At 41.8% G+C, this 23,478-nt stretch overlaps 1 pseudogene; it reads right to left on the bottom strand.

Annotated features, from left to right (window-relative positions):
• Positions 1 to 14,711: 14,711 nt before the first annotated feature.
• Positions 14,712 to 15,272, bottom strand: LOC115860277 (ADP-ribosylation factor-like protein 2-binding protein pseudogene; annotated as a pseudogene).
• Positions 15,273 to 23,478: the final 8,206 nt, after the last annotated feature.

The following is a 23,478-nucleotide window of genomic DNA, read 5'->3' as shown; positions in this document are numbered from 1 at the left end:
CAGGTGAATGGGAGACAAGGATGTGTATCTGAGTATCCTTCGTCCCTGGTCGTAAAGCTAGAATAAGTCCTCCAGAAAGCTAGGATGCTCTCCTAAGTTACCATCCACACTCTTAATTCAAGGGGATTTCAAGAATCAGCATTTTTGTGGTAGAAGCCAAAGCCAAGAAACAGAGAGGGTGAGAGAATAACTGAAGGTCACACAGCAAGCTCAGGCCAAAGCTGGGTGAGTGCCCCAATGGACCTGCCATCCAGCTCTCCTCCCCCACCTGATGTAACAGCTTTCGTTTCTTCAGAAACCTCAGTGGAAGCCTCCTTCTAGAGCTTTCCTTTCAGAGAAAACAGCAAACAAAGTGTGGAGCCAGCCCCCTGGGCCTGGAGCCCTGAGCTCCCCAGGCCGACCCACAGGCTGACTGAGACGTTACCAGAGCTGATGATTCAACTTCCTGCCTTTTGAGAGCTCCCAGACCACAGAGGATTTCTCGCTTGGAGGAGGGGGCATCTCCCTGCTGAGGGCCAAGCAGAGTGGGACAAGGCCCCACCACAAACTGCAAGGAATAGGCAGTGCGTGGGGCAGGCTCTAAGTGGTCACTCTGGAATCCTGGCCAGCTGCTTCCTGAAGCCCATCTCTTTGGGTAATTGACTACTATCTAGGATGACCAACTGTCCTGGTTTTAGCACCCAGAATCCCACATCCTGGGAAACCCCTCAGTTCTGGGCTTGATCACTTTATTACCACCCATATTTCTATAGGACATGACCGCCTCAGTGACTCTGGGAGTCTGGGCCCCAGGGTGGCACATTCTAGAACAGGTAATTGGCAAACTATGGCCTGAGGGCCTCATCTGGCCCTCTGCCTATTTTGTATAGCCCATGAACTAAGAATTGTTTATATATATATATATATATATTTTTTTTTTTTTTTTTTGCGGTATGCGGGCCTCTCACTGTTGTGGCCTCTCCCGTTGCGGAGCACAGGCTCCGGACGCGCAGGGCTCAGCGGCCATGGCTCACGGGCCCAGCCGCTCCCCGGCATGTGGGATCTTCCTGGACCGGGGCACGAACCCGTGTCCCCTGCATCAGCAGGTGGACTCTCAACCACTGTGCCACCAGGGAAGCCCTGTTTTTATATTTTTTAATGGTTGAAAACGAAATTAAAGAAGAACAATATTTCATGACAAGTAGAAGTTATAAGAAATTCAAATTTCAGTGTTCATAAACAAAGGAACACAGCCAAGCCCATTAATTTACGTATTGTTTCTGGCTACTTTCATATTACAAGGCAGAGTTGAGTAGCTGCAAGAGACCGTATGGACCTATGGATCACAAAGTCTAAAATATTTACTGTCTGACCCTGTACACAAATAGTTTGCAGACCACTGTTCTAGAGGCAGGCAAAAGGTATGGATGCCTGACCTGGGCTGGGTGTGAGTGTGTATGAGTGGGCAGTGATGCTTTTGTGAAGAAACTTAGAACTGAAGGAGAGAGAGATTCAAGGCAATGTCTCAACCCATTTCTTAAGGCTACAAATACTTGCCTGCCCAATTCCAAAAGTGATTCAGAAATGATGCCCCCATACCCACAGCCCCACAGATCCTACCCTCAGCCTGCTAACAATTCTGCAGAGCTTGGGCTTGTGGGGGGGCACTGGGGCTTGCAAGATACATGCAGTACCAAATCCTTAGCCCTAGAGGTAACGGAGTCCTTTTCAGGCATCAATGGGCCCAAATTGGAACATGGGGTCTGACAACTGGACAGAATATTTGAAGCTGGGACCATTCTGGGAAACCCATTTTTCTGACTGTGGGTAAGAACAGTGAGATTCCATGTAGGGTTAGGCATCCCAACATTGTCATACGGTGCCATAAATACAACAGGGGCTCCACGTGCCTGAACAGGTCTTGTCCACCTGTGTAACTGACTTAGCAGCTCAGGACTGCTAGGGGCTGGCAGGCTGTTCTCAGAGCCTGGTGAGGAAGGTCCCCATCTGGTCCCTTACTGAGCAGTTTCTAATTCATGGGACCTCCATTCCATGCTACTGTCAACACCTTCAAGCAGGGTTTCTCAGAGGTAGATTCTGTCCTCAAGTCACTCTCCCTGGTCCGGGTCTTCATTCCCTGGAATGACGGAGCTGACTGCATCTCTGAAAGAAGCCCCCCTCAGTATCTTGGGAAAGAAGGTGGCTCCCTTAAAGTTTGAGTAATGCTTTCTACGCTTTGAAGGCGGGTCGTTAAGAGCAAACGCCATACTTAGCTTACTGCTCACTGCTCAAAGCAATGATGGTCAACCAGCACACATGGCTCCTTTGGGGTGGTGGTGGGGGTGCCTTGTGAGAGAAAGCCCTAGAGATGTCTTTGAGAAGACCTGGACAGGTGCGGCCAGGGGCCCTCAGTTTAATTATTACCCTGATGCCAAGAAGAATTCTATAATAGACCTAGGTTAGTTTCTTGAACTCTACATAGACCATGTATGTTCTTGGTTGGATATCCTACCAACAATTGCCTCAGCCATATGATCAGCTTGTTTCTAGCTATATATCCTCATACTGGCTTCTGAGATTTGGGGAGGTTGAGATTTGGGGAGGTTGGGGGATGGTACCAGAGTCCCCTCATTCATAGGTTGATGCTGTGTACCCTGGGCTGTTGGTTAGTTGTCCCTCTGTGTTCCTATCTGTAAAATGGAATGATTGGGGAGACTTGCCTTATCATGGGGCTCTGAAGAACTACCGTACCAGAGAGAACGCCCTCTGTTGACTTCATTGTGGCTATTCCTAAGGAGTTGGCTCAAGGCTGGTGCTTTAGCAGAGTGTGTGTGTAGGGGGGGAATCAATTAGGACTTTTTTAGCTTTAAGTAATATGAAACTCACCCAAACTTACTTAAGCAAAAGGGATCTATTTATTTGTTTGTTTGGTTGGTTTACATAATGGAAAAGTTCAGGGGCTTCAGGCACAGCTTGGTCCAGGGTCTCAAAAATGCCATTAGGACCAGGTTATTCTTTTTTTATTTTGAAGTATAGTTGATTTACAATGTTGTGTTAGTTTCATCTGTACATCGAAGTGATTCATTTATACATATATATAGTCTTTTTCAGATTCTTTTCCCTTATAGGTTATTACAAAATATTGAGTATAGTTCCCTGTGCTATACAGTAGGTCCTTGTTGAGGACCAGGCTATTTTTCATTTCTGCTTTCTTTAGAATTGACCCTGTTCTTAGACTGTGATGGCAAGACAGCTGCAAACAGCTGCAAGATGACACCCTCACATCTCCAAGTCCATGAAAGGACAACATCTTTTTCTAGGCCACTCAAATACCTGGTATGGCTCCGATTAGAACTCACGGCTTGGCTTGTGTCACTTCCCATCCCTAAACCAACTATTATGGAACTCTGAAAAGCGCACAATGTATTAGGCTGCTCTGATTGTCCAGGCCTGATTCACATGTGACTTCAAGAAAGGGAATTAACCACCTGAAGTACCCAGGGTGAAAATGACAAGAGTAGTTCCTCAGGTGAAAGTTGGGTGGCTGTTACCAGAAGAGGAGAAATGGATACTAAGCAGGGGAACCACAACAGTTCTCAACAGGGAATAGATGTGTATAGGCAGGAATCCTTGGGCCTGGGTCTATACAAGACATCAGGGGACTGATGCATAGCTCTAGGATACAATGAGAATATGAGATACCACCCACTTCCAAGAAAATGTTGGATTGCATCAGAAACCCCCAAATATTGTCCACTTCACTGGGACTAGGTACATCATAGTTAATCAGTGTATAATCTGGGCACCCTGAAATCCACAAGAGTTACCAGCCCCTGCCTGGAGCAGGGGTCATCTGGCCCTTGCCTCCTTACTCCCTGATTGTACTGTGTTCTCTCTGAGGGCAGAGACCACAACTTTCTCCCTTCTGTATCTGCAGAAATATTTTTAGAATGAATCATAACTTTTAGCAGGTGTGTGGAGCTTGATACCTTTTCAAACCTCTTTAACATCTACTATCATATTTGATTCTTTGTTCTTCTTTTTGGCTACCCAGGATCTGAACCCTCTTCCTGTGATGGGGAATTCCCCTCATTCTGAGGCAGAGCCCACTTCCCACCAGAGCGGCTGAAAGTACCACGTGCATTTGTTTCCCAGCCTCCCTGTGGCTGGGCAAGGGCCCGTGACCTAGGCTCTGACAATCAGACACACAGGCTCCAGATTGTGACCCAGGAGCTAGAGGCCCAAAGAGAACTTGGTTATCGTGAGTGCAGCAGGTCCGCGTTCTGGGGTGGTGGAGACTGTGATACCCGAGGGCATCGACAGGATCGTGCAGCCCAGCCTGCACATCCTAGTGCATGGTAGTAGTGGTGACAGTGATGGCAGCAAGGTCCTGACTGAGTACTGCACTGTGATCTGGGGCCTTGTTAGAAGTGGTGCAGTCTATGGAGCTGCTTCTTTGTTCTGCCCAGAGAGTCTCGACTCTCTCAGCTGCTCAATATCCTTATTATTTTTTGGCTTAAATCAATTTAGCTTAAGTCAAGTAAGTTGATCTGCTTAAGTTAAGAGTCAATTTCTGTTGCTTGCAGCTAAAAAGTCTGACTGTCGTAATCCTTGAGATAAGACAACTGCATAATTCCCTTTTTCCAGACGGATAAATTGAGGCTCAGAGACTGGCCCAAGCTCATGCAATGTGCCAATTTCTGTGTTGAGACCAGAACCCTGGACTAAGTGGGAGAGACATACAACTGGCAGGTGGGAGCCAGGCAAGGAAGAAATTGCTAAGTAGAGCTGCCTCAGCTGGTAGTAAGCCCCCTGTTACTGGAGGTATACAAGCAGACCTGGGGAGAGTGAGGGAGAGGCCAAGCAAAGTAACCCCAGTTCCCTTCTTCCTCAAGGGTTACACATGTTATTATCTGCCCAACTTAGATTCCTCTTTGTGAACACAAACGTATTAAGGTGAAAACACAACTCCTGGTGCTGCAGCTTCAAATCCCCACAGTCTTTTTACCAACCCACCTGTTTCTGGCCCAAGACACAACAGCTGCTGCTAGTCCTATATCCCAGAGCAAAGTCATGGCATTTACTGGCCTCCGTCACTTTAATGAAAAAGCCCCTACACCAAACAAATACAAGCACAGACATTTGCAACTAATTATGGTATTGATGATCAGTCAAATTTCATTGCAAATTGCATGTTGAAATTGATAGTGGGCAAGTCATGAATAAACTGGTTGTCTGGAAAAGTGACACGGGCACACAGGACTAGATTAATAATTCAATTTAGACTCAGCCAGACACTCTGAAGAAGAGGAAGAAGCAGATTAGCATTGCCTCAAGATTGCTTGTTTACCCGGGTACCTCCTGCCAATGTGCCTTCTAAGGGAAGCTGATCCTCCTTTAGGATCCTCCCACTTTGGGAGACCACAGGGCGTTGAGCATTGCAGCCTTTAATTCTTGGTTTGCAAAATTGCAGCCTTGAGTGGTGTGGGGAGGAGAAGACTGCCCTATGTCTCATCCGATGTTAAGAAGCCCACTCAGGAGGCTTCTTGGAAAATGGATGCCTCCTGCTGCAGTGAACAGCGCTCTCGGCCTCCCATCTGTGGGTACTGGTCTGGGAGGACCCGTAACCCACCTTGAAAGCCCAGGTGGGGGACCTCCCTGGTGGCGCAGTGGTTAAGAATCTGCCTGCCAATGCAGGGGACACGGGTTTGATCCCTGGTCCGGGAAGATCACACATGCCTTGGAGCAACTAAGCCCATGCGTCACAACTATTGAAGCCCGTGTGCCCTAGAGCCTGCGTGCTGCAACTACTGAGCCCACATGCCACAACTACTGAAGCGTGTGCCCTCTAGGGCCTGTATGCCACAACTACTGAGCCCACGTGCTGCAACTACTGAAGCCCACACACCTAGAGGCCGTGCTCCACAACAAGAGAAGCCACTGCAATGAGAAGGCCGTGCACCGCAAAGAAGAGTAGCCCCTGCTCGCCACAACTAGAGAAAGCCTGTGTGCAGCAACAAAGACCCAACACAGCCAAAAATAAATTAAAAGAAAAATTAAATAAAAAAGAAAGCCCAGGTGGGTTCCCCAGGTTAGGTATGGCTCCAGAGGAGTAAGCCCAGAGAAGGTAGGAAAGGAGCCAGAGGGCTCTTACAGAGCTCCGCACTTGTCGTGGTCACCACGGGGTTCCGGAGAGCTAAGGAGTCCAGAGGTGAGACAATGCATTGAGGACACAAGGTAGATGGGCAGTGTCCTCAGGACTGGACCTTCCTGGAAAGTCACTATGTCCCTGCACCTGGGGAGGAAGGCCGGAAGGAGACACAGAGCAGGCAGAGTGCACTGGTGTTGAGGGGCAGGCACCGGTATACATGTATGATGCAGCCACAGTGGTCACCTTGACCCACCCAGGAGTGCTTCCCCCTGAGCTGCTCAGCCACTCCAACTGCCCTGGCTCCAGAGGCCCATGCAGAGGAAAAGTCTTAACTTTCATCCTCTAATGGGGTTTAAAACTCAAATGTCTACATGGGATGTGGGCGAGCTCTGGACCAGGCAGACTTGGTAAGCTTGGGCCTGATTGGAGGGGGGCAGCCATGATTCAGCTTCAGGAGACTGCCTAGAGACAATATGAGTGGGAATTCAGAAAAAGATTTAGGCCAGCGATATAAATTTGGAAGTTGTCAACAACCGAATTATATTTAAAGCCAGGACACTGGGGGAGATGAACAACAGAGTGAGTGGAGATAAGGGGTCTAGGGATTAAGCCTTAGAGATGAAGAAGTACCAGCAAAGGGGCTGGTGAAGGAGCAACCAGAGAGGCAGGAGGGGAACCAGGAGAGGGGGGTGATAATCCGGGCGCCAAGGAGGGACAGATGAACTCCCACATTCTATGAAGAGGCAAGGAAAGTGAGGCTTGAGATTCAACAACGTGGAGAACTCTTGACAGAGGCAGTCTTGCCGTAGCAGTGAGGGCTGATGGGAGCGGATGGGAGAAAGGAAGGGAGGAAAGGACTGGAAGGCGGCAAGGAGAGTCAGTTCCTTCCAGGAGTTGTGCCATAAATAGGAGCAGAGAAATAGGGTGACAGTTTGAGGGGGATATAAGGCCAAGAGAAGGTTTTTCTTTAAGGTAGAAAAATTACAGTATTTTTGTGCATTGATGGGAATAATGCTGGAGAGAGGGGAATTTTGATGATGCAAGTGAGAAGGGGGAATAAATGTTGGACTGAAGTCCTTGAGTAAACAGGTAGAGATGGCATCTGGTGCACAAAAAAGGGGGCTGTCCTTAAATAGGAGCACGGAAGGTTCACCCACATTAGCGAAATGGAAGGCAGAGTTGATGAGCACAGATGCAGGTGGGTGGAGGAAGTAGTGGTGGAGCCCATGGAACTTCTCTTCTATTTTCTTAAGCTAGGAAGAGGTTGTCAGCTGAGAGTGAGGTGGAGGAGGAGATCTGAGCAATCCGCTGGGAGAGAGGGTGTGAGGAGACTTGGGGATGAAGTATGATTGCTGGGAAGCTTTTAGGTCTCACTTAGGGAGGGTTGTGGCATTAATTTAAAGTGAGGCTGTGTAACAAAAAGGAAGCAGACTCACAGATATAGAGAACAAACTAGTGGTTACCAGTGGGGGGGAGGGGCAACATAGGGATGAGGGAGGAAGAGGTACAAACTACTGGATGTAAGATAGGCTCAAGGATGTATTGTACAACACGGGGAATATAGCCAATATTTTGTAATAACTGTAAATGGAAAGTAACCCTTTAAAATTGTATACAAATCAAAAAATAATAATTAAAAAAGGTTCTAAACCACTTTAATAAATAAATAAATAAAGCGAGGCTGCTCAGCTCAGTTGTGGGTTTTTTCTTCAGTCCTGGGCAGCCTGTGGCTGCAGGTGGAGAGTAGCTAGAGGGTTGAGTTTAACCAGGGATGTGGTTTTGCCAGGTGACTATAGGGCAGTGAGGGGCAAGGGAGAGAGTATAATACTGCATCATGAACTCTGAGCTGGGTGAGGAGGGAAGTGGGGCAATGAACACTTGATTGGTTCCCCAAAGAACTGGTGGAGGGGGGTACTAGATGGAGTGAGCTGGAGAGAGAGGCAGTGTTTACTGGAGAACGGTATGCATGAAACTGAGGTGATGAAGGGAGTGCACTGACAGGTCACAACCAGTTTAAAGTCTGGGTATGGGAGTGAGAGGCTGAGGCACTGTGGAAGCCAAGATCATGAAGAGGAGGCCAAGGGGTCTGTTTATTTACATGAATGCTGAAATAAAAACCAAGGCAGGAGTGGCCTTGGAGAGGGTGACTGTGGGCCAGGAGCTATAATCTTGAAGGAATGATGGAGAGTGACAAGGAAGTCTATAAATGACTGCAAAAAGGGGGAGAAATGGGTGGTCTTCTCTGATGACATGGCTTCCAAACATGGGTGTTTCTAAGGAGGAGGGCAAACTGTCTAGAAGTGGCACTGAGGAGCAAAATGGGCACCGCCCACTCCTAGACTCAGGGACACAAGGACCATTAGAGGGAAAACAGCCACCACTTGAGAGGCTGTAGGGAGAATGGAGTCCTTACAGGAGAGGCAGTTTTTCATTAGAGCAAGAAAGCAAAAGGGACATTTCGAAATGAAGTTGAGGATATGGGGGAGTTTACTGTTGCCAGATCATGAGTTTCAGCGAGTCCAGTGAAAGGGTTTCTGGACGTGGGGTAGGCTGGGCAATGGGGTCAAAGAGGGAAATACAGAGCCACATGGGGCTTAGAGTCCTGGGGTGAGGGATGCCCTGAGAATTCTGGGCCTCTTGTGGGGACTGATACGAACGGGGATGAAGGGACTGATGAGAGCAGCCTGAGGGGTCCAAGGCAGAGGGTGGTGGCCAGGTTGGGTTTGTCGGGAGGTGGGAGGAGACAGTAAAGGTCAGGAGCCCTCTTCACTCCTGCTGACGGTGGTCTGGAGGTCTGAGGAGAGGCAGTCTTCCCAGAGCAACTGGAGCTCTGGGCTCCCTCTTACTCCCAGGTAGGAATATTAGTCAAAACACTCTTCATAGAACTGAGAGTAAAACCACAGACATGTCAATGAAAGAGAATTGCCCAGAAATAGACTCTTATATAGGGTATAATCTGTATATAATGAACTCGGCCCTTAAAACAGTAGAGAGGAAAGCATATTTTCCCCCCCAGGGACAACTGGTTAACTGTTTGAGAAAAAACAAATCCAGATTTTACCTTTAGATCTTATACTAAATGAATTCAGGTAAATTAAAAAGCTAGTGTAAAAAGTGTGATATTAGTGTAAAGACAGAAACAGACCCACACCATACCCGATCAATTGATTTTCAACGGTACCCAGGCAACCCAACGGGGAACAAACGATCTTTCCACCAAATCATGCTGGAACTATTGGATAGCCATATGCAACATAATGAATCTTGATCCTTACTCACACCATAGACCATGTACAAAAGTTAGGTTGATATGGATTGTAAGCCTATATGTATGAGCCATATACAAAATTACACATACAAAGATACAAAAATGATACACAACTCAATTTTAAAATGGGCAAAAGAACTGAATTGAAGAAAACTTTACCAAAGAAGATATTTAGATAACAAACACACGAGAAGATGCTAAACATCATTTGTCATTAGGGAAATACTCATTAAAACTACATGCTATGGGCTTCCCTGGTGGCGCAGTGGTTGAGAGTCCGCCTGCCGATGCAGGGGACACGGGTTCGTGCCCCGGTCCGGGAAGATCCCACGTGCCGCGGAGCGGCTGGGCCCGTGAGCCATGGCCGCTGAGCCTGCGCGTCCGGAGCCTGTGCTCCACAGCGGGAGAGGCCACAACAGTGAGAGGCTTGAGTACCGAAAACAAAAACAAAAACAAAAACAAAAAAACTACATGCTAGAAGAACTAGCATTTAAAAAGACTGTCCAAATTAAGTATTGGCAAGGATAGGATCATTGGTTGCCCTAGAACAGATGGGCCTCAGAGGTACAGGAGGAAACACTGGGGAATTATGGGTATGTTGTATGAACATAGCAGAGTTTAACCTCTCTTCAGTACAGACATTTAGGTTGTTGCCAGTTTGGCCTTGTGTCAGATGCAAAGATGTGCCACCCAGATCCCTCCTCAAGGAAGGATTTGCTGTCCAGTTGCAGGGAGTGTGATCAGTCATAGCTTCTTCAGGGTCCACCTGAGCTACAGATAGTGCCTTGCCTCTTCCCAGAGCAGACTGCATGGTGTGACTGAACAAAGGAAGGATATAGAGGCTGGGCCATTTTTATCCGCTATAGGAGTATTCAGATGCAGAATATTTGCTCCAGAGTTCCCTACCAAGATGGCCTAGACTTCACTGAACCTGCATCACAGTTTGACTTCTGCTCAGTCCTGCTTCTCTCCCTTTCATAGATGCTGATCCCTCACATCCTCAATAAACTTCTGGCACCCCAAACTCCATCTCAGCATCTGTTTCCTGGGAACCTGACCTGTGACAGGGCTATTTACAACACAGCTTCTGTGATCATTCTTGTCCATGTTTCCTGTCCTATAAGCACTCTTTCTGTAGGATATTTGCCTAGGCGTGGAATTGCTGGGTCATTAGAGTATGTTATTTACAGCTTAATTGAGTAATGCTGAACTGTTTTCCAAAGTGGTTGCACAAGTTTGTGTAGATTTACATGGATGAATATTTCTGCTGATCCTTGGTATCGTGACTTTTAAATTTTATTCAATTTGATAAGTGTGTAATGGTATCTCATCATGATTTTAATTTGCATTTCCCTGATTATCAAAGAAATTGAGCACTGTTTTTTAACGTTATTGGCCTTTGAGTTTCTTATTTTTCAAAGTGCCTATCTTTTGTCCATTTTTCTTTTTCTTTCTGCCAAGTTATTTTTAAATTATTACTTATTTATTTCTTTTAAAACCACTTTATTGAGGTATGACTGATATTAAAAAAAGCTGTACAGGGCTTCCCTGATGGCACAGTGGTTGAGAGTCCTCCTGCCGAAGCAGGTGACACGGGTTCGTGCCCCGGTCCGGGAAGATCCCACATGCCGCGGAGCGGCTGGGCCCGTGAGCCATGGTCGCTGAGCCTGCGCGTCCGGAGCCTGTGCTCCGCAATGGGAGAGGCCACAACAGTGAGAGGCCCACATACCGCAAAAAAAAAAAAAAAAAGCTGTACATATTTAATGTATACAACTGGATGAGTTTGAATTGCCCATTTTTCTATTAGGTTGTCTTTTATTATTAATTCTAATGAGTTCTGGATAAAACCCTTTGTTAATCTTATCTGTTGCAGTTATCTTCTGCTATTCTGTAGCTTGCCTTTTAACTCCCTTAATGTCTTTGATGAATGGTAATTCTTCATTTTATTCACCTTTCTTTTGTAGTATTGCTTTTTGTGCTTTAAGAAAACTTTCCTTACCCAAGATTATGAAGATATTCTTCTACATTATTAATTTGAAACTTTACAGGTTTCCCTTTTATATTTAAGTCCATATGCCCCTGGAGTTGATTTTGGTGTATGGTGTGAGATAGGGGTCCAGTTTCATTCTTTTCAAAATTAATTAATTAATTAATTATTTTTGGCTGAATTGGGTCTTCGTTGCTGCGCGCGGGCTTTCTCTACTTGTGGCGAGCAGTGGCTACTCTTAGTTGCGGTGCACAGGCTTCTCATTGCAGTGGCTTCTCTTGCTGTGGAGCACGGGGTCTGCGCGTGCAGGCTTCAGTAGTTGTGACACGTGGGCTCAGTAGCTGTTGCTCGAGGGCTCTAGAGCGCAGGCTCAGTAGTTCTGGCGCATGGGCTTACTTGCTCCTTGGCATGTGGGATGTTCCCAGATGAGGGCTCGGACCCACGTCTCCTGCACTGGCAGGTAGACTCTTAACCCCTGTGCCACCAGGGAAGTCCCTCCAATTTCATTCTTTTTTGATATGGATATCAAATTGTTCCAGCCAACTCCATTGAGAGTCTGTCTTTTTGTCACTGCTACACGTGCCATCTCTGTCACAAATCAAGCATCTGGATATGCAGGTCTGTTTGCATAACTTCCTCTCTAGTCCATTGAATTGTCTATCCCCCAATCAATGCCATACTCTCTTAATTACTATAAATATATAGTAATCTGGTACAGCAATTCATCTAGCCTTGTTCTTCCTCTAGAATGACTTAGCTATTCTTGGTCTTTTGCATGTCCATATAAATTTAAGAATCATCTCGTCACGTTCCACAAAAAAATACTGATGAGTTTTTGAGTTTTTATTAGAAATAAAATTGAATCTGTAGATCACTTTGGGAAGAACGGACAATATTTGTAATATTGAGTCTTCCAATCCATGAACACCATATCTCCACTTATTGAGATCTTTAATTTCTGTCCATAATGCTTTCATTTTTTCTGCATTGGAGATTTACTCAACTTTTATTAGGTTTATTCCTAGTGATTTGGCATTTTTAATTGATATTACAAATGCTATCCTTTTAAAATTTTCTCTTTGTTGCTGCTATTAAGCACATTGATTTTTTTTAAGTCCAGGACACTTGCTGAACTCTCTTAATAGTTCTAATTATTGGTAGATTATTTTTTATTTCTTCTGTAAACTATCTTATCATCTATAAATAATGGTAGTTTTGTTTCTTCCTTTTCCAGTCTTTATTCCTTTTCTTTCTTCGCTGTGCTGGCCATAAGCTCCAGTATAATGTTGAAAAAAAGTGGTAGTAATGGATATCTTTGTTTTGTTCCAATTCTCAAAGGGAAAACTTTCAATGTTTCACCACTAAGTATGATGCTTGCATTAGTTATTTTTCAAAAGAAGCTTTTAGAAAATTAAGGAATTTTCTTTCCAGTTCCAGTTTGGCAAAATTTTTTTTGAATTATTCATCCATTTGATTCAGTGGATGTTGAGTTTTATCAAATGCTTTTTCTGCATCTATTGAGATAACCATAAGGTTATTCTCCTTTAATCTGTTAACGTGATAAATTAATGTTTTCAAATATTAAACAAAACTTGCATTCATAAAATTAATTATAACTTGATCATAAGATCCTATTTTTTTTCCTTTGATTTTTGCAAAACACCTCAAATTTTACTCATGGTACAAAAGTATTTAATAAGCACCATGTTGGTACAGAAAAACACACAGCCTATAGTTCATCCTTTAAAACCAGAACAGCCAAGTGAAAAGTCAGTAGAGATTCTTACTTCTACTTGAAATAAAAAATAAAAAACAAAACAAAAAAAGCTAAGGTACACATTAGGAACTGAACCACTATAGTTTTTCTTTCTAGAGATGTGACATCCATGTTTTCTGGTCAGTAATGTTCTATCAAACACTGTACTAAATCCAAGCAGACAGATTGCCAGTAAAGCTGTTTGCTATCCCCTACGGAGCTAGACCAGTGGAACACTGTCTTGGTAGGATTATTTTGACAGCAAGAAGGAAGTGCAGAGCCCCAACCCCAACAGAAAACCTAAGGAGCTGATTTACAAAGAAAGGGTTTTAAGCAAACCTGCACAAATACTAACATGCTCTAAGAAAAGGAAACCTTTTAGACCATTTCCAGCATACATTCATTGGTGCCCAGTAAAATAGGAACACCAATATAGAAAGCATTTTTGCTTTCATAACACTAATAGCCAAAAAGCACACAGCATATAATACTTTGATCTTGAAGTGGGTAATCATGGAAGTTCTAAGATTATATCCACTAGGTTAGCCTGAGTATTCGTCTATAAAAATATTTTTCCAAAAACATGTAAACGGGCTTCCCTGGTGGCGCAGTGGTTAAGAATCCGCCTGCCAATGCAGGAGACACGGGTTCAAGCCCTGGTCTGGGAAGATCCCAAATGCCGCGGAGCAACTAAGCTTGTGCGCCACACCTACTAAGCCTGTGCTCTAGAACCTGCGAGCCACAACTACTGAGCCCGTGCACCACAACTACTGAGCCTGTGTGCTGCAACTACTGAAGCCTGTGCTCCACAACAAGAGAAGCCACTGCAGTGAGAAGCACGTACACCGCAACGAAGAGTAGCCCCCACTTGCTGCAACTAGAGAAAGCCCGTGCACAGCAATGAAGACCCAACGCAGCCAAAAATAAATAAATAAATAAACTTATTTTTAAAAAAACCACGTAAACGAGAGTTATAGAAACTATGGAACTACATCAGGAGCAGCAGAAAGTGATACAAGGACTGTACATGTAAGACTAGGAATTGATTTTCACATGTACCTTCTAGGTAAAGGAAGTCTCTCTAAGTTGATTCCTACAGCCAAGATGAACTGTGATAGTAGGATTTTCAAAAATCTTGAGATGGTCAGCTAGCTTGAGTTAAACCCTAGATAAATACTCCCAGTCAAAAACCCCATTGAGACTGCAGGACTGAAACTCTGACCCATATAAAAAGCTGTGAGTCCACAAAAAGTCTCATGGGACATGCAAGGCCTGCTGGGCCAAGACAGTTGATGATGGTGGGTTCTTCCAACATGGACACACCAACATGTATGCTGGGGAAGTGTCCCCCAGGTGGAATGCTGGACTTGGGCTTAATGCAGGAGCCATACTCAGAAGCTCCTGAGAGACGTGTCTACTCGGGGAGGAGTACTAGGGTTACTGAAGACAAGAATGTGTCCCAGGAAAGTCAGCTAATTTTCTCCTGACCCATCAACACTTAACATTAACGAAGAGTTGCAGAACAGAGTCAGTCTTTCCAAGATGTATTCTTCTGACATCATTAGCCAAAGCCTCTCCCAGTCTATTGGGCTGGTGATGTCTAGAAAGATCCCATTACCTGGAGGTGGGACCTAGGGCCACAGATTGTTCTGGGAAGCTGGCATAGAAGATGATTTGCACAATGAAGTCACAACTAAACCGCTGCTTAAGTCCAGTCCCCAGCCTTCTTTTTCTGCTCAATAGTCCAGAAACATTTCTTTAAAAGCCAGAAGATCCGTAAACGTGAGCAGGATGTCGAAAATATCACCCGCCACTTCATCTATGGTGCTGTAAAGTTGTAATGAAAGCCGCCATGTTAAATCCAGGAATTTGCTCCAACAGCTGTTCTTCCATATACTTTTCTACCACAGAAATAGATTCTATAAAAATAGGTGTGTAGGTGAGCTTATTCTCTTGTGTCTTCAAACTCCTGGTAGTACCTGTCCATGAAATTCCTCTGTAATAACTGGAACTCATCATCCATGATAATGGTCTCTAAATATCCAACCACAGCATCAAATTCTGCATCAGAGGCGGAAAAGATGGACAGCGCGAAGCTCTCTTCCTCTAGGGCATGCATCACCGTGGCCGCATCCACCGCGCATGAGGGAGCGGGCCGCTGGCGGGCTACCCCGCCCACGCCCGCCCATGGCCCAGGCGCAGCCTCTGCTCTGCTCTGCAGAGCCCCAACCGGCGTCCAGAAGATCTCGCTGCAGCTGCCGAGGCTGTGGCTTACGGCCCAGCCCAGTAGGGCCTGCGCATGACGCCCTGACCTCAGGCTCCCCGGCTGCAGCCAGCCGGGCCTCTAAGCCCTACCAGGCCTCACTAAGCTTGACGCTCCTAAATTTTTAAAATAATACTTTTCATATGATCTTAAATTTTGTTTAATAATAGGTCAGTTAGCATTTTTTATATCTGTGTTCATAAGTGAGATTGGCCTTTAGTTTTCCTATATTGATCCTGTCAGATTTGGGGGTTAGGGTCATATTAATTCCATGAAATGAGTTGAGGAGGATAGCTTTGGTTTTCTGGGAGTAGAAACTTCTAAACTTCTAGAATAGTTTGTGTATGAATGAAATTTTATTTTCTGTGAATGTTCACTATAATTCACAGGTAAAGCTATTTGGATTTGAAGTTTTCTTTGTGGGAAGATTTTAAATTACTGATTCAATAAAATATCTAGGAATAAACCTACATAAGGAGGTAAAAGGCCTGTACTTGGAAAACTATAAGATACTGATGAAAGAAATTGAAGATGACACAAACAGATGGAAAGACAGCTGTGTTCATGGATTGGAAGAATTAATATTGTTAAAATGACCATACTACCCAAGGCAATCTATAGATTCAATGCAATCTCTATCAAAATATCAAGGGCATTTTTCACAGAACTAGAACAAATAATTTTAAAATTTGTATGGAAATGCAAAAGACCCCGAGCAGCCAAAACAATCTTGAGAAAGAAGAATAGAGATGGAGGAATCATGCTCCCTAACTTCAGACAATGCTACAAAGCTACAGTAATCAAACAGTATGGTACTGGCACAAAAACAGACACATAGATCAGTGGAGCAGAATAGAGAGCCTAGAAATAAACCCATGTACTTATGGTCAGACAATCTATGACACAGGATGCCAGAATATACAATGGAGAAAAGACAGACTCTTCAATAAGTGGTGCTGGGGAAACTGGACATCTACATGTAAAACAATGAAATTAGAACATTCTCTAATACGATATACAAAAATAAACTCAAAATGGATTAAAGACCTAAATATTAGGCCAGAAACCATAAAACTCCTAGGAGAAAACATAGGCAGAACACTCTTTGACATAAATCATAGCAATATTTTTTTGGATCAGTCTCCTAAAGCAAAGGCAATAAAAGCAAAAATAAACCAATGGAACCTAGTTAAACTGAAAAGCTTTTGCATAGCAAAGGAAACCATCGATAAGACAAAAAGACAGCCTACTGAATGGGAGAAAATATTTGCAAATGATATGACGGATAAGGTGTTGATATCCAAAATATATAAACAGTTCATACAACTCAACATCCAAAAAACAAACAACTTGATTAAAAAATGGGCAGAAGACCTGAATAGACATTTTTCCAAACAGGATATGCAGATGGCCAACCTGCACATGAAAAGATGCTCAACATCATTAATCATCAGAGAAATGCAAATCAAAACCACAATGAGATATCACCTCACACCTGTCAGAATGGCTATCATCAAAAAGAACACAAATAACAATGTTGGTGAGGATATGGAGAAAAGGGAACCCTCCTACACTGTTGTTGGGGGTGCAAATTAGTGCAGCCACTGTGTAAAACAGTATGGAGTTTTCTCAAAAAACTAAAAATAGAACTACTATATGACTTGGCAATTCCACTCCTGGGTATATATCCATAAAAAACAAAAACACTAAATCAAAAAGATATATGCACCTCAACGTTCATAACAGCATTATTTACAATTGTCAAGATATGGTAGCAACCTAAATGTCCATCAACAGAAGAATGGATAAAGAAGATGTGAGATGTGTACATATTTACATATACATGTATATGTACACATATACACACAGTGAAATACCACTCAGTCATAAAAAAGGAATTAAATTTTGCCATTTGTAATAACATGGATGGACTTGGAGGATATTATGCTAAGTGAAATGTCAGACAGAGAAAGACAAATACTGTATGATATCTCTGATATGTGGAATCTAAAAAAATAAAACAAGCTAGTGAATATAACAAAAAAGAAACACACAGATATAGAGAATAAACTAGTGGTTACCAGTGGGAAGAGGGAAAGGGGGGGAGGGGCAATATAGGAGTAGGGGGTTAAGAGGTACAAAGTATTATGCATAAAATAAATAAGCTACAAGGATATATTGTACAATGCAAGGAATATAGTCAATATTTTGTAGTAACTATAAATGGAATATAACCTTTAAAATTGTGAATTGTGTAACTTATGTAATATTGTGCATCAACTATACTTCAATTTAAAAAAATAAATAGATAAATACTGATTCAATATCTTTAATATTTATGAGACTATTCAGATTTTCCATTTCTTCATGAGCCACCTTGGATAAATTATTATTTCTAGGGATTTTTCCGTTTCACTTGAACTTTTTACATTTATTGGCATTGTTGTTCTTAATACCTTCTTAGTATCTTCTTTTTTTTTTTTTGGCAGTACACGGGCCTCTCACTGTTGTGGTCTCTCCCATTGCGGAGCACAGGCTCCGGACACGCAGGCTCAGCGGCCATGGCTCACGGGCCTAGCTGCTCTGCGGCATGTGGGATCTTCCCAGACCGGGGCAGGAACCCGTGTCCCCTGCATCGGCAGGCGGACTCTCAACCACTGCGCCACCAGGGAAGCCCCTTAGTATCTTCTAAATGTGTATTGATCTCTAGTAATATCCCCTTCTTCATTCTTACTATTATTTATTTATTCTCTCTTTTTTCTTTATTTTCTTTTTTTCTTCACAATAAAGAGTATTTCAATTTCCTTATTTTTTCGAAAAATAAATTTTAATATTAAAAATTTTTATTGTATGTTTGGTTTTTATTTCATTAATTTCTTCTCTTATGTTTATTATTTCATTCTTCTACTTTGAATATAACTTCCTGAAATGCATCCTTGGCTCATATTTTCAACAATTCTTTTCAAATATGTACATTTAATGCTATAGATTTTCCTCTAAATACTACCTTAGGTATACTCAAAAATTTTTATACATAGTACTTTCGCTATTACTCAGTTGTTTTTCTTATGAATTTATAGAAGTTCTTTATATACTCTGGATACAGCCATTTACTAATTATATGTTTTGCAGATATTTTCTCTGACTCTGTATCTTGCCAGTTAATTCTTGTAATATTTTAATGAACAGGAAATTTTAATTTGAGAATAATTCAATTTATGTATTAATTTTATGATTTTTTGAGTGTGTCTAGCTTAATAAAATCTTCTCTCTCCTGAAATTATGAAGATATTCTCCTATAGTATCTTATATTTTTGCCTTTTCTAGCAAAGATTTATTTAAAATATTATAATTGCTGAAGCTGTGTAAAAAAATTGGCAGTGAACTTGAAGAATCTTACACATGTTGATTCCTCCCTTTTGACCCAAACACTCACTTCTAGGAATCAATCCTAAGTAAATGACAACTCATTTAGGAACTAGTAACTTAGGAAATAATAACTCACTTCTAAAAAACAATTTTAAGGATATTCATTATAGCATAATATAATAATAATTTCAGATGACTTAGATATACAGTAAAACAAAGTATATCTGTAATGAAATATTTGTAGCTGCTGAGAAATCATTATGGGATTCTGGGATTTCCACATAAACCTTAACTACTACTTTACTTCATAACAACAAAATATGTACATATTGTAATTTTAAAAATCTAATAAAATATTTTAGAATCACACTTTTAAATAGCTTTAAATCACAAACACTAATGCTCACAAATGTAATTTTTTTATTGGGGTCAAATTCACATAACATGAAGATAACCATTTTAAAATGAACGATTCAGTGGCATTTAGTGTATTCACAATGTTGTGCAACCACCACCTCTAAATAGTTCTAAACATTATCCTCACCCCCAAAAGAAACCCTGTACTCACTAAGCATTCCATACTCTCCATTCCACATTCCCCCCACCTCCCAAACACACACACTCTCTAGCCCCTGGCAACCACCAATCTGCATTGTTTCTATGGATTTACCTTAATATATGGATATTTCCTATAAATGGAATCATACAATATATGACGTTTTGGGTTTGGCTTTTCACTTAGCATGATGTCTTTAAGGTTCATCTATGTTGCAGAATGTATCAGTACTTCATTCCTTTTTATGGGTGAATAATATTCCACTGTAGCTCACAAATGTTACTTTATTTTATTTTATTTATTTATTTATTTTGGCTGCGCCAGGTCTCAGTTGTGGCATGGGGGATCTTTAGTTGCGGCATGCGGATTTCTTAGTCGTGGCATGCATGCAGGGTCTAGTTCCCTGAACAGGGATCGAACCTAGGCCCCTACACTGGGAGCGTGGAGTCTTATCTACTGGACCACCAGGGAAGTCCCACAAATGTAATTTATTTTTTTAATAAATTTATTTATTTATTTATTCATTTTTGGCTGCATTGGGTCTTTGTTGCTGCACACAGGCTTTCTCCAGTTGTGGTGAGCGGGGGCTACTCTTCATGGCAGTGCGTGGGCTTCTCATTGTGGTGGCTTCTCTTTCGTGGAGCATGGGCTCTAGGCACACAGGCTTCAGTAGTTGTGGCACATGGGTTCAGTAGTTGTGGCTCGCGGGCTCTAGAGCGCAGGCTCAGTAGTTGTGGCACACGGGCTTAGTTGCTCCATGGCATGTGGGATCTTCCCGGACCAGGGCTGGAACCCTTGTCCCCTGGATTGGCAGACGGATTCTTAACCACTGCGCCACTAGGGTAGTCCCCACAAATGTAAGTTTAACATTAAAAAAAAACAAAAAGCAAAACAGCATACCAAACTCCATATAGAGCATGATGCCAATTTTGTATTTTAACATGTATAAGCATAGGAAAAATGGGAAGGAAATGCACTTAAATATTAACAGTGGTTACCTCTACTTAGTGGGATTATAAGTAACTTTAATTTTAGTTGTACTTTTCTGTATTTTCTTATTTTTGCAATATGAAAACCAAGTCATTTAAAAATATAAACATGAGGGAACACTTCCCAACTCGTTCTATGAAGTCAGTATTACCCTGGTATCAAAACCAGAAAACTATAGACCAATATATTTAATGAATATAGATATAAAAATCCTCAACAAATACTAGAAAACCAAATCCAATAACATATAAAAAGTTTTATAAACCATGACCAAATATGATTATTTCAGGAGCACAGGTTGGTTTAACATCTGAAAATCAATTAATGTATATATTATAGCAATAGAATAAAGGACAAAAACCACATGATAATCTCAACAACTTCTGACAAAATTCAAGAGCTCTTTATGCTAAAAACACTCAACAAACTAGGAATAGACAGGAACTTCCTCAGCCTGATAAAGAACATCTACAAAAAACCCTAATATCCTATTTAATGAGGAGATGCTGAATGCTTTCCCCTGAAGATCAGAAATAAGACAAGAATGTCCACTCTCATCACTTCTATTCAACACTGTAATGGAATTTCTAATCAGGGCAATTAGGCAAGAAAAAGAAATAAAAGGTCACTGGACCAGAAAGAAGTGAAACCATCTTTATGCACAGATGACACAATCTTGTATATAGAAACTCCTAAGGAATCCACTAAACATCTATTAGAACTAATAAATAAGGTCAGCAAGTTTTCAGGATATAAGATTAATAACAGGGACTTCCCTGGTGGTCCAGTGGGTAGGACTCCGCGCTCCCAATGCAGGGGCCCGGGTTCAATCCCTGGTCGGGGAACTAGATCCTGCATGTATGCTGCAACTAAGAAGTCCGCAGGCCACAACTAAGACCTGGCACAGCCTAAATAAATAAATATTTAGAAAATATTATCTTAAAAAAAAGATCAATATACAAAAACCCATTGTATTTCTCTATACTAGCAACATAATCCAAAAATGAATTAAGAAAACAATTCACAAAGAATAAAATACTTAGTAATAAATTTAACCAAGGAAGTGTAAGATATATACTGAAAACTGCAAAGCATTTTTTAAAGAAATTAAAGATCTAAATAAGTGGAAACACATCCCATGTCCATGGATCAGAAGACTTAATGTTGTTGAGATGGTAATCTATAGACTGAATGCAATCCCCATCAAATTCCAATGGGTGTCTTTGCAGAAACTGACAAGCTGATTCTAAAATTCATGTGCTAATGCAATGGAGCAAGAACAACCAAAACAAGCTGGGGGAACAAAAAAGGAGGACTAACACGTCCTGCTTTCAAAACTTATTACAAAGCTACAGTAATCAAGACTGTGTGATACTGGCATAAGGATGAGACATATAGATCAACAGAATAGAACTGAAAATTCAGAAATAAACTCTTACATTTAAGGTCAACTGATTTTTTTTTTTTTTTTTTTTGGCCACACCACACAGCTTGCAGGACCTTAGTTCCCCCACCAGGGATTGAACCTGGGTCCTCAGCAGCAAAAGCACAGAGTCCTAACCACAGGACCACCAGAGAATTCCCTAAGGTCAACTGATTTTTGACAAGGGTATCAAGACAGTTCAACAGGGGAAGAACAGTCTTCAACAAATAGTGCTGGCACAACTGAATACTCACATGCAGAATGAAGTTGGATCCCTACCTCACACCATATAGAAAAATTAACTCAAAACAGATCAAAGACCTAAATGTAACAGGTAAAACTCTTAAAAAGAAAACATAAGAATAAATATTTATTACTTGGATTAGGCAATGGCTTCTTAGCTATGAAATCAAAAGCACAAGCAACCAAAGAAGAAAGAGATAAACTGGACTTCATCAAAATAAAAAAATTTGTGCTGCGGAGAGCATAATCAAGAAAGTAAAAAGAACAACCCAAATAATGGTAGAAAATTTTTACAAATCATGTATCTGACAAGAGACTTGTATCTAGAATATATAAAGGACTCTTACAACTCAATAATAGAAAGACAAATACTCAGTTTAAAAAAATGGGAAAAGGAGGTGAATATACATTTCTTCAAAGAACACAGAGTGCAAATGGCCAATAAGCACATGAAAAAAACATTCAACATCATTAGCCATTAGGGAAAAGCAAATCAAACCATAATGAGATCCTCTGTCACATTACTTGGGTGACTCTAATCAAAAGGACATATGGAGTGAGAGTTTGGGGTTAGTAGATGCAAACTATTATATATAGAATGGACAAATAACAAGTCCTATTGTATAGCACAGGGAACTATATTCAATATCCTGTGACAAACCATGATGGAAAAGACTATAAAAAATAATGTATATATATATATGTATAACTGAATCACTTTGCTGTACTGCAGAAATTAACACAACACTGTAAATCGACTATATCTCAATTAAAAGAAAAGGATAATAATAAATGTTGGCAAGGATGTGGAGAAATTGGAACCCTCACGCACTGCTGATGTGAACGTAAAACAGTGCAGCTGCTTTGGAAAAACAATATGACAGGTCCTCAAAACATTATACATAGAGTTACCATATAATCTAGCAATTCTACTCCTAGCAATATACTCAAGGAAATGAAAATATATGCCCATACAAAAACTTGTATATGAATTCCACAGCAGCATTATTCATAATATCCAAAAAGTAGAAACAACCTAAATGGCCATGAACAGATGAATGGATAAACCAGATGAAATATATCCATACAATGGAATATTATCCAGCCATAAAAAGGAATGAAATTTTAATATATGCTACAACACGGGTGAACATTGAAAACATTATGTAAGTGAAAGAAGCCACATACTGTGTGAGTCCATTTAAATGAAACATCCAGAATAGGCAACTCCATAAAGACAGAGAGTAGATTAGTGGTTATCTAGGTCTAGAAGTGGGGTGTGAGGGGAAAAGTAAAATGACTCCTCATGGGCATGGTTTTCTGAGGAGGAGGGTGATGAAGTGTTCTGAAATTGATTGTGGTGGTCGTTGCACAATTCTGAATACCCTAAAAACCACTGAATTGTATACTTTAAATAGGTGAATTGTATGGTGTGTGAATTAGATCTCAAGCAACCTGTTTATTTTTTAAAACTTCAATGGATCTGGGACTTC

This window comes from Globicephala melas, chromosome 3 (genome assembly GCF_963455315.2).
Source record: "Globicephala melas chromosome 3, mGloMel1.2, whole genome shotgun sequence".
Taxonomy (NCBI): domain Eukaryota; kingdom Metazoa; phylum Chordata; class Mammalia; order Artiodactyla; family Delphinidae; genus Globicephala; species Globicephala melas.
Note: the sequence above shows the minus strand (reverse complement) of the source record. Positions and strands in the feature narration are given on the sequence as shown.